Source organism: Podarcis gaigeae, assembly GCF_964106915.1.
Source record: "Podarcis gaigeae genome assembly, chromosome: 12".
NCBI classification, from domain to species: domain Eukaryota; kingdom Metazoa; phylum Chordata; class Lepidosauria; order Squamata; family Lacertidae; genus Podarcis; species Podarcis gaigeae.
Window position 1 is genome coordinate 30,629,638 of NC_139688.1, and position 12,607 is coordinate 30,642,244.

The window sequence follows — 12,607 nt, forward strand, 5'->3', positions numbered from 1 at the left end:
TCCACCAGCTTCAACTGAACACAGTGTAAATTCCCCTTTTAGAAATACACATGAAGATCGGAAGAGGAGTGGGTGGCATTCACCAGAAATGGGGAGGGGGACTAAGACCTGCGAGACCAAGGTTCAAATTCCCACTCAACCACAAAGTTCATTGGGTTACCTTAGGCCAGTCTACCTCACAGTGTTGTTGTGGGGAATAAAAGGTGGAGGGAGGGGACACCAGGTAAAGCGTGTTCTCTTTCATAGAGAGCATGTGTTGCGGTGGGGTCTGAAAGGCCACCCCTCTGTTGCTGGGTGGGTTAGTATGGATGACCATCCACAGTGATTCGGCGGTTGGGTTACTGGGCAAATTTTGGTGTTGCCATTTAGGGGGACGGACCAAAGGTTATAAAATCAAGTCACGCAGCACTGATTGGGCTCTTTCTCAGCATGCATTGGATCACCCGCCCACCCTCCCTAATCTAGGGCTATTGCGTTGACCTTGCTATGCCTGTCATGGGGTCGTCTGCCATTGGGGCAGGGGCTTGGTAGGAATTTTGTCCATATGGCTGATTGGCTGGTGCCATTTGGTTTTTGCCTACTGCGTAGCAAATTGTCACAACTTATACGGTTGTGGTTAGGCATTGGTTAAAAAATTGGTTGGTGGAGGGGTAAGGACTGGCGGTGCCTGCCCCTCCAATGCTGCTGCTGCAAGGGAATTCCGTTAAAGGAATCCAGGGGCTTGCCATTCTTTCGTCCGTACCCCTGAATGGGGTTTAGGGCCGCGCAAGCCCCCGGGAGAATGAGGGGAGGGAATGAGGGTCTGGTGCCTGGCTCCATGCTCTCATCAATATTGTTTTCCCTTACTGGCTTTTGCTGGAATCCGGAAGTCCGTTCTGTCCCTGGGCGTGGGGACAGATAGTCGGAACTAATGCCTAAGCAACCACTCACATTTATGTATTTTAATAAAGTTGTGGCCAAAGTTATGCCATAAACGTTAAACAAAAATTATGTGTGAATTATTTAGGGGTGGCTTGGGGGACCTCAACACGCAAACCACCTTGAGTTCTTTGGAGAAAAAGAAGGAATATAGATGCAATGAATAAATAAAAATACTGATCAGGATTTTAGTAGTAAATTTAGCCTAGGAAACTTCACTTAAAAACAACCAAACCAGGAGTTTTTATGATGGCTAAATAGCAGCTAAGCTTCCTGGAGTGGGTACTTGCCTGATCCTCAGTTTGGTGGTGGCTGTAATCATACTTCTGCTCCCATGCAGAATAATTAACGGAACAGAGAGCCAAAAAAAAAAAAAAAAAAAAAAGGAAAATGTCCCCAGCCCTATTAAATTTCCACTGAATTAGCCCCTCAGAAAGGAAGCTGTCTTGCAAAATGACTGCCTTTTACAGATTAAAAAAAGCAACTGGCTATGTCAAGGACAGTGGAAAGGAAGCAGGGTTCAGTAACAAGAATTCCAGCTCAAAAGGGGTTATCTTGTGCCAGTTCTCTGATGGAGAATTTATCCACGCAAAGGTCAGGCACTCATTAAACCTTATCTGATGCCAAAGTTATATATTATGGTTTATTGCCTCGAGTACCAATTAATAAAGAATTAAAGAAATGAAGAAACCAGTGATTCATACCTTTTGTAGGGGGGGGGAGCTCATGCTTCAGCATAATGCTAAAATATTAATAGTAATTTTAGTCGTGTAGTATTTTATTAGGCACTTAACTCTGTAGGTTTTATCGAAAGATATATGGGATTCATTTTTAACAAAATGCAGAGATTTGGGGGAAGGGAGGTACATTGACTCAAAATCTAATAAGAGGAGATTCCAGAGATGTTTTGAAAGGGGGGGGGAGCTTAAACATTATCATTGATTATTAATAAGGAATTGCTTAATAATAATAATGGGCTTAAGCAGGGACCGTTACAAAGAGCTGGAAAATTCCACAATGATTTTTAGGGCAACAGTGTTCTTAGAATGAAGCTCACAGCTCTAAGTTTCATATACATTGGTACTACAAAAAAATATATTGTATACCACATACCTGGTGTAAGGTTTACTGTACAACTTTCAAACATTTCTGCTTTCCTTTCAGGTGATTTCAAGTGATAGCAAAGTCCCGTCTGTGGTGACTGATCTGTAAAAGCTCATTTCCATGGGCAAGTAATAACTTGCCATTGCAGCCACAAAGTGATAAACCTGCGTGTGAGAGAGCTCACCTTTATAGGCACTCATATTCTTCTCGGATGTTCGCTGTCAATAGCATGTGCTGCAAGCCACAACCTTACAATCTGAACTACTGTCTGGTAAAATATATATATTGTAGTGCTAGCAGGTACTAGATGGTTTGCTTTATTTTAGTATTTGCTAAGCTTGCCCCCTGAGTCCAGTTGGTTTGTGGCTGTGGAAGGCTCTATGGTGGGGGGGAATTGGGGGTCAAGGAGGGTCATTTGGGGGGAAGTGAGAAATGTTCCTATTTTCATCTGAGGAATGTTAGAGGGTATATTACCATAATGCCACAGTTGGTGGTAGGAGAAGGTAGAAGAAACACCAGAGCAGGGAGCAGCCAATGTCTGATTTTGCCAGATAGAGAGACCAGCATTGGGAAGTCCAGAAAAATGCATATTTCAAAGGCTGGCTGTGTTTTGATTTGCATTGTTTTGGAAAATTTGAATTTGGTAGGCTCGCCTTTAAATGCAAAGTAAATTGAATCCCCCCCCCCCCCAATCGCTAGAAGTATATAAGTAAGGGCTTTCGACAACCAATTCTTTGAGAATTGTTTCCCGGTAGGTAGATTTGGCTAAATCCTCTTGCCACCTTCAGCACAGTGATAAGGAGGAATAAATAAGATTTAAATAATAAATATATACATCCAATTAAATGCAAACCTGGGGCACGGGTTAAGCACCTCTAAGTCCCATTGATTTAAGCATATTTGAATTGACCCTAATTCTCTCTGACGTCTCCAGAGCTAGAGTTCAAGTAGATGTGTTTAGAATCATGATGAAAGGAAGAGAGCACATTCTGGCTTTTACTCTAACAGAGTAGAGGCTGGGATACTGTCCTCAGAGCCACTAGAGATCTGACCCTGTGATTTCAGTCAATGATAATGTGTAGTAAACTCTGATCTCAAGCAAACTTTTGTTGTTTACAGATAGTGAGCTTATCATTACTTGAAAGAAATGGTTCTCTAAAGCACCATAACTGATGGGCTGACTTCAGGTTTCCGGGATCTACTTTGAACCCCAAGGTCCACCAACCAGAACCAGGTTCAAAATAGTCGTTCAGGGAGGCTGGATATTTATTAAGGAATTAAGTAACTGGGTGTCTCTGAGGCTGAACACCTACTCAGCCCAGGAATTTGTTTTAAGTACCAGTACTGAGTTCACATATAGAGACACGGGTGGCACTGTGGGTTAAACCACAGAGCCTAGGACTTGCTGATCAGAAGGTCAGTGGTTCAAATCCCCATGATGAGGTGAACTCCCATTGCTCGGTCCCTGCTCCTGCCAACCTAGCAGTTCGAAAGCACATCAAACTGCAAGTATATAAATAGGTACCGCTCTGGCAGGAAGGTAAACGGCGTTTCTGTGCACTGCTCTGGTTCATCAGAAGTGACTTAGTCATGCTGGCCACGTGACCCGGAAGCTGTACGCTGGCTCCCTTGGCCAATAAAGCAAGATGAGCACCGCAACCCCAGAGTCAGCCATGACTGGATCTAATGGTCAGGGGTCCCTTTACCTTTACCTTTACTGAGTTCACAATCCTCCCATTTTCTCCCTCCTGGTCCCCCCTCCAATGTTGTTCATTTCAGCAGCCTAATTTAGAGGAGGGAAATCTTTTTAGTTATTGCTATTTCCAGAAGGAGAGCTGACAGTGAGCTCTACACTTTCATGAATGCTTGGGCCACAACACATTTGTTTGTGTTTTAAGATGCCAGGGCACTTGATCATTTTATTATAATTTTTTTCAGGGGACAAATGCATTTTAAAGGGAAGAACTTGTTAAATGCTAGCCTCTGACAAAAGTGAAATCCACTGCTCGCTTTCCATTTCCACCATGAGTGTGCTATTTAATGAGGTCTAGCAGATTGTCGAACACTTCCTCCATCTGTAGGAGGAAAACACACAGAAGCATCTGCCAGGCTTTAAACTCCCTTCAAATGCTAGAGCCGAACCAATGTCAAATCAAATCTCTCACACAAACAGAAACATAGCTGGGGGTGTTGTGTTTGGCAGAGCCCTTCTGCTGCTGATCTTTTCGTTTCCTTTTAGTTTCTGTGTCCCTATGTTCACCTGGCATCCTTAGAAATAATTAGCAGGAAGATTCTTCCCAACAGATTGTGCGGGCATGTTTCTGTGTCTGTGTGCATCCTTGCATGTTTGTGTACACCTTTTAGGCATTGCACTTGAGCTTCTTTGTGTAGTGATCACTGCACCACTAGTTTCAGGAAGGAAAATAAGGAGTGAAACATGCAGCAATTTTTTGCAAACATGGTCCAATGAGGGTTTCAGAAGGAACTAGGCTGCAAGCTGGTCATCAAGGCAAGCTTCACCTCACATGCTTTTAAAAATTATTTCCAGAGTCTGGCCTCTTCTAGGGGACCGATTGGAATTTTCCTTCCATTGGCTGTTACAAAAAAAGGCTAGTTTTATCCCCACATTGTTTAAAGAAGCCAATCCAATAAATGTCACCACCATCACTGCTGTCCCCTTCTATAGCTTTGAGCTAATCTATAAAGTGATGTGCTTTATCTGCCTTACTAAACCAGAAACCTGTGGAGCTGAAAACAGCTAAGTCCAGATCAGTTTACTTTCTGGACTTCAGAGATTAAGACTCTGAATGGAGGGAGCTGGCAAATGCTGTGTTTGTGTGTTTTCCATGTACACCTCCCTCCCCACCTTCCAAGACAAAACAAGAGTCCTCCAGTAGCTCAGCCTAACCTAGGGTGTTGAGCCCCACGCGGTTGTGAAAGCAGCGACCGGATTTTTGTTCTTGTCCCTCGTTCGGATATAATTCCCTGCGCATTCAGAGGATTACATACTGTTTATGCATCCGGCAGTCTCACTGAGTCCTGTTTCTTTACAGTACTTACTCCTGCTGCTCAAAGGAAAATAGGCTCTAACAATCCTCTGTCGGTGCCAAAGCTGCTGCACTGAATGAACACATCCTGCCCGCAGTCCTCTGATTGATCCCTGTGATCCCTCTATCCAACTGCAGTTCAAAAGAATTCTACAGCTCAAAGGACTAAAAATTGGTATTCGTTTAAGATTTGCTGGCAAACCAAAGCTTCCTTATGTATCCGCAGATGCTATCCTGCTTTTCAAGGCTGACAGGGAATGAACTCAAACTTTGGGTCACTTTTTGAAAAGTGGCAGTAATAATGATTTTCTTTATTATTATTATTGAAGAAATGCCCATTTGTTTCTCTTTCTCCCTACAATTCTTTTGTTTCTTAAATCTGGCTCACCCAAAATAAACTAAAAACACAGGATAAAAAAAAATGGGGCATGAAAATATTCGATCGAGTAGTCTACATTCAAAGTGAGCAAAGGAATACTGGGTTGTATTTAACTAACTCCTACTGAAATTAATGAACCTAAAATAGTCATATCTAGTCTTATTGTTAAAGTATTATTGATTAAACTTATTAGTCACTAGGCATAAATAGGTCTATTCTGAGTAGGACTAGCATTGGATATCACCCAAGATGATATTTGGTGTTCAAAGCAAAAAATGGAGTTGGTATTTTTTTTAAGGGGGGGCAGGGAGATTGTGATTTGTTATAAACCAGCAGAAGGAGAAGCATGAAGGACTGAAAACATTGTATTAAAACGATTACAAAGTTCTTCAAGTTTGGGTTACTGCAATGCACTTTTCGCTTGTGCCTGATCTGGAAGCTGCTTATAACAGAGATCTCAACTGGTTGCCTATTTTCTTCTGGGCTGAGTTCAAGGTGTTTCTATTAGTTTACAAAGCCTGTAATGGCTTGGGATCCATTTTCTTGAGAGATCACCTTACTTGAGAGATCACCTCGCATATGCACACTCGATCACGTTGGTCTGTGGAACTCGTGCTGTTGCAGGTGCCACACAATATACATTCCACACATGTAGGAAGCAAGTCTTTTAGTGTTGCGTCATCCAGGCACTGTGGAACTCCCTGCCTATTGACATCAGGTAGGCTGTCTTTTTGGCACCTTCTTAAAACATGTTTCTTTAGGCAAGTCTACCCAGGCATGTAAAATTACATGTGGGTTGCCTTCTTTCGCTACTGTTGATTTTTGACCCTTGTTCAAATAAGCTCAATACCTTTTAATAACTTTTTTTTAATTTAGAATGTTAGTTTACAGTGTTGTAAACTGCTTAGAGTTGTGTGGTTTTTTAAAAGCAGTGTATAAAAGTCATTAAATATATAAATTAAATAAAGGATATTGCCTTGCTGGACAAATACACAAGCTGTCAAAGTCAAATCATTTAAATATTTATATTATTGTTAGTAAAGGCATCAGGTCTACTTCCTCTGGAAGTGAGTAGTATTTATTATTATTATTATTACTACTACTACTACTATTATTATTACTATTATTATTACTACTATTATTATTACTATTATATTTAAACTCCGTTCATCTGGGGAAAGCTTACAGTACATATGAAAAAATAGTAAAACTTCAAACATTAAAAGCCTCCTGATGCAGATAGTTATTCATTTCCTTAACATCTGATGGGAGGATGTTCCACAGAGAGGGTGCCACTGTTGATAAGGCCCTTAATTAATGTATACTTTTAAAATATGCTACTGAGTCACAGCCCTTCCCCATACTTGCATGGAAACAGGTATTGCACATATTCCTAGCTGGAAAGTAAAGCTAACATCTTAGTTGCACAAGTAATTGTGTTCAGCTTTGAACTCATGGGCTCAAAATATATTTCAATTCATTTCTCACTGAGGAATTTTGGAGGGGTGGGAGTTCCTTAAGACCTCAATGCTTGCGAATGATCCAGAAATTTGTACTTGTGTAAAATCTGGGTTTTTTATCTTTATCTTTTCTCTATTTCACTTGATAGCTGAAGACTAAAACCTGAAGTCTAGAACTGAAATGGTCTGCCTGATATACTAACAGTTGTAGCTTGTGCTTTACAATTTTAGGTTATTACATTTTATTCTTGTTCCTATTAAGGTCGCCATTGGTTTAAACAGAAATTAGAACATGTAAAGAAAAGAAATGACCTGCGTCAATACTGTGGTACCTCGGGTTAAGTACTTAATTCATTCCGGAGGTCCGTTCTTAACCTGAAACCGTTCTTAACCTGAGGTACCACTTTAGCTAATGGGGCCTCCCGCTGCAGCTGCGCCACCACCGCACGATTTCTGTTCTCATCCTGAAGCAAAGTTCTTAACCCGAGGTACTATTTCTGGGTTAGCGGAGTCTGTAACCTGAAGCGTATGTAACCCGAGGTACCACTGTAGTTCACAACCTTACAATCACCCTGATATTCTGGAAGTGTAACTTCCATCAGCTCCAACCAGCATGGCCGAGGGGTGATGTGAATTACATTCCAGAACATCTGGAAGGAACACGGTTGACTATCCCTGGCCTACAAAATCCACCCACACCTTTTTCCCATCTAACAAAGGAAAAGGAAGAATAAAGTTGCAGGCTGCTTGCAGCCAGATATAGTGGAAGAGATAAATGGGAAGGCTGCATGCAGAAGAAATAGAAGAAAGGGGTTAATGGTGTACAAAGGGTGTACAAAGGGGAAATGCAACCGTAGAATCTTCAAGGCACCTCAGAGCATCTCAAAAAGATAGAAAAAGGCATGTTGCAGAGTTGAAGTTGTAAAGTGTAGAGGTGTGAGAGGTGGAATGCCAATTATACGTGATTTTTGTATTAATACAAAAGAGCATCATTGCTAACCCAATGGTCCAATGAGAGAGAAACATCCGACTTCCGATACTTCAAGATGATCCTTTTGATCTCCAAAGCAACACTCAACATACAAAGGATCTTACGTTTGGGAAATACTCAAAGAACAGTTATATATGTCAGAAATATAATATTAAAATGAAGGTTCAGTGAAAATGAGAAGGTAAGATTAATCCTAGTTCCTGAAGCATACAAAAATTAGGTAAGGTAAATGTAAAGGACCCCTGGATGGTTCAGTCCAGTCAAAGGTGACTATGGGATGGCAGCGCTCATCTTGCTTTCAGGCCGAGGGAGGTGGTGTTTATCCACAGACAGCTTTCCAGGTCATGTGGCCAGCATGACTAAACAGCTTCTGATGCAATGGGACACTGTGACGGAAGCCAGAGCACATGGAAATGCCGTTTACCTTCCTGCCACAGCAGTACCTATTTATCTACTTGCACTTGCATGCTTTTGAACTGCTAGGTTGGCAGGAAGGAGCTGGGACAGAGCAACGGGAGCTCACTCCATTGCGGGTATTTGAATCGCCGACCTTCCACTTGGCTAGCCCAAGAGGCTCAGTGGTTAGATAGATGATAGATATAGATGATAGATAGATGATAGATAGATGATAGATAGATAGATAGATAGATAGATAGATAGATAGATAGATAGATGATAGATAGATAGATGATAGATAGATGATAGATGATAGATAGATAGATAGATAGATAGATAGATAGATAGATAGATAGATAGATGATAGATGATAGATAGATAGATAGATAGATAGATAGATAGATAGATAGATAGATGATAGATAGATATAGATAGATAGATAGATGATAGATAGATATAGATAGATAGATAGATAGATAGATAGATAGATAGATGATAGATAGATAGATAGATAGATAGATAGATAGATAGATAGATAGATGATAGATATAGATAGATGATAGATAGATAGATAGATAGATAGATAGATAGATGATAGATAGATAGATAGATAGATAGATAGATAGATAGATAGATAGATAGAGATAGATGATAGATAGATAGATAGATGATAGATAGATAGATAGATAGATAGATAGATAGATGATAGATATAGATAGATGATAGATAGATAGATAGATATAGATGATAGATGATAGATAGATGATAGATAGATAGATAGATAGATAGATAGATAGATAGATAGATGATAGATAGATAGATATAGATGATAGATGATAGATAGATGATAGATAGATAGATAGATAGATAGATAGATAGAGATAGATAGATGATAGATGATAGATGATAGATGATAGATAGATAGATAGATAGATAGATAGATGATAGATAGATGATAGATAGATAGATAGATAGATAGATAGATGATAGATAGATAGATAGATAGATAGATGATAGATAGATAGATGATAGATAGATAGATGATAGATAGATAGATAGACAAACCTGATACACTAGTTTAGAAAAAGAAGAAATGTTCCAATTAGTGAGGCAGAATGCCTTTGAATGCTAGTTGCTGGGAACTGCGGGGCTCAAATTCTGCTTCTCATAGCCATTTGCAATGCCACAATGAGAACAGAATGCTAGAGGGGCCATTGGCCTGACCCATCCAGGCTCTTCTTATGTTCCTAGTGCTATGCCAAGATCTATCCTCCAATTTCTTGAAAAAAGAAATCAGAATTCTGTTTCTCTTTATGACATGTGGAGTGCTTTAGAATTAATTTGGAAATATATATTTTTATTATTTGGGGAGGGGTGTAGCTTACATGGTTTCCGAAAGGTGACTGAGCAAGTTGTGTTTCTTTTCATTAAACAGTCCTCCAGTCCTCTGCCGTTTCCCCAGCTATGACACATCCTGATCTGAAAAAGCCACATGGGAGTAACTTATTGGCCCAAATCTAAGCTGTACCTGCAAATAAGTCACACCTTTAAAATTCAAGGTGGGGGGGGGAGAGAAAAGAAGACAATACCCGAATATAAGCTGCTCCCTTAAAATTACGCAGGCACTCACATCCTAAATTGCAAACGTAGAAGAAAATTGTACAGTGATATCGTAAAAGCCAATTTTTTTAAGGCCACAAATTTAAGCCGCACTTGAACTTTTCATGGTTGGAATTTGGGGGGAAAGTGCAGCTCATATTTGGGCTAATACGGTAGTTACCTCATACTGCCTTCCCTTGGGCTTTAATTGGAGTTTGGAGAGCCAGGAATAATGGCAAACAATAATAACAAGCCCAGTGTTTTTGTTTTTAATGGAAGCTTTTCCATTTGAATTTTAAAATACACACCAATTTATTTAAAAGTACAAAAGATTACATTTGTATTGGTTGGTTTATTTGTTTGTTCTCAACCCTTCACCCTAAGGTCCTAGGGCAGGTTACAACATTAAAACACAAACAACAATATTAATAACAATGGGAAGGTATCAGGTGCACAATAGACAGCCTTCTTGCCTTCTCCTGCTTACAGGGAAAGGCCCAGTCAAGAATGTCATAGGGTTTTAAGAAGGCTCAGACACCCAGGAAACATGCAAAATTCAGATCAAGAGAGAGCAGGGATGTCAGAGAATCCCAATGGAAATGGAAACAGAAATTGCCAATGTTTGTTTATTTGTCTCATGTCCAGAACAGAAATCAAGCCAGGGAGCATGATTGGTATTTACTATAATTACATGAATGACATAGTTTCAGCAAGATTAATAACAGCAGAACAGAAACAGCGCTGCATGTGATGAATGGAGGGCAGAACAAAAAATGATGCCTTCTTATATTCCTACCAGATATGACTTGTAGAAAGTACCCACAAGTACCCATTGTGGACACCCACAATGCCTCTCAGCAACCCCAAGAGTAAAATAAGCCCATCCCCCCCAAACCCCCACCACAATTTTTTCTCTCCACTTTTATTTTTCAAATGCGTTAACTCCCTCCACACACCTCATTAATTGATGGAGAATGGTCAGAGATAAAGAAACACAGAATAAATGTTTGTCAGAACACTACTTCAAATAGTGTTATGCTTCAGAGTTTTGAAAACCTGGTTGTAGAGCCATTTTAAAAACGCACTTTCCAGTCTCTAATATCAACCTCTCTTTATGTAAATTGTGGGATATTGGAGAATAGTGTCTTTGTTGTAAGGATTGATCAATCAAATGAGTTTGCTGTCAACGATCAAGTTCTTTGCCCAAAGCGCATATTCCTAGAGACCAGAACAATGAAACAACTTTGCTTCCTGCATTTACAATTTTATTATTTTTTCAATAATAGGCAAGGAAGCAGCATCTCATGTGCTCTTATGCTGGGTCTCTGGTGCACTTTTTTCTTGATGCTTAGTAATGCTAAGAAAGCATGCCTTTAGAATGCCTGGCAGTAACCATAATATTCTGAAATGCTACCACCTTGTGGTCAGTTGAATACAAGTGGAACAACTGGGGGAATTGTTTCCGTGTACAACTTTCCCATTTATTATAATTATCAAAATAGTGAGCTCATGTTCTGTAGATAGTCTATATGTCACAAATACATTGATTAGATTGTCCTCCAGTCTTAAATACTCCATACGGCAGTGAGGTTTACTGAGATATACAAGATGTTCTTCCACATCATACAAGTATGGTTGAGGGAAGGGAGGGGTGAGTTTTTCAGCTTTGGTTTCTCTCAGTTTCTTATTTTTCCAATCTTAAACTCGGCTCTCCACATTTCCAAAGCAGGTTGCTTTTTTTTTTTTTAAGCCATTGTGGAAATTCACCAGCATTTTTGTGAGAATTTCCCCTAACACAACATTTTATGTAGGCAATTTTGCCTAATCTACACATTTTTGAAATGCCATGTTATCTACTGGTTCTTGTATGCTGATGTCGACTCCACTGATATATGGATCTTTATGCACACTTTACTCTAATCTATACATTTTTGTACACATTATTCTGGTTGAGAAAAGCACAGCAAAAATTGGAGAGGTGTGAATTTCAAAAGATGGTTGTGTTTTGGTTCACGTATTGTTTTGGAAATTGCAAATTTGGCCAATTCTCCTTCAAACAGGAACTGAGTTGAAATTCTCCCCCTTCTCTAGTTGAGGTGCTAACAGTCTCCTGAAAGCCCTGTGACTGCCCTAGGTATGGGGCTTCTGACATGAGAATGCACCTGACAGTCAAACTAAGTTAGGAAGCTATGTATATTATGGTGATGATTCCTCATATGTCACACAGTGATTAAGTCAAAAAGAATCATCATGCCTGAAGACTTACTGTCTAAAGAACATAATAAGAAAAGGGGAAGGACAAAAAGGAGGCAGAGGAAGCAGAGAATCGGGGTCAAAAGAGGGATACATTTTCAGAAATGAGATTTGGGTACAGTCGGATCTGGACCAGGTGCAGTGAATGTATGGCCAAATTAGGCCTTTGGCTAATTAAGCAATCTATGGCTTCTTAAATTGGTGGAGGGTATCATTTTTGTTTGTTGCTGTGGTTTTTTTGTGGTTTTATATTGTGAACCACTCTATGATCCTTGGATGAAGGGCAGTATAGAAATTAACAACAACATATTGCCCTCCAGATCATGCTCATTGAAACTGATGGGAGTTGGAGTCCCAGAAGATCTAGGAAAGTCACTGTGGCTTACCAGGAAGGAAATGGGGAGATGTGAAATAGTAGGGAGGTCTGTATGGTGCGAACACATCAGCAAAGTCAATCCTT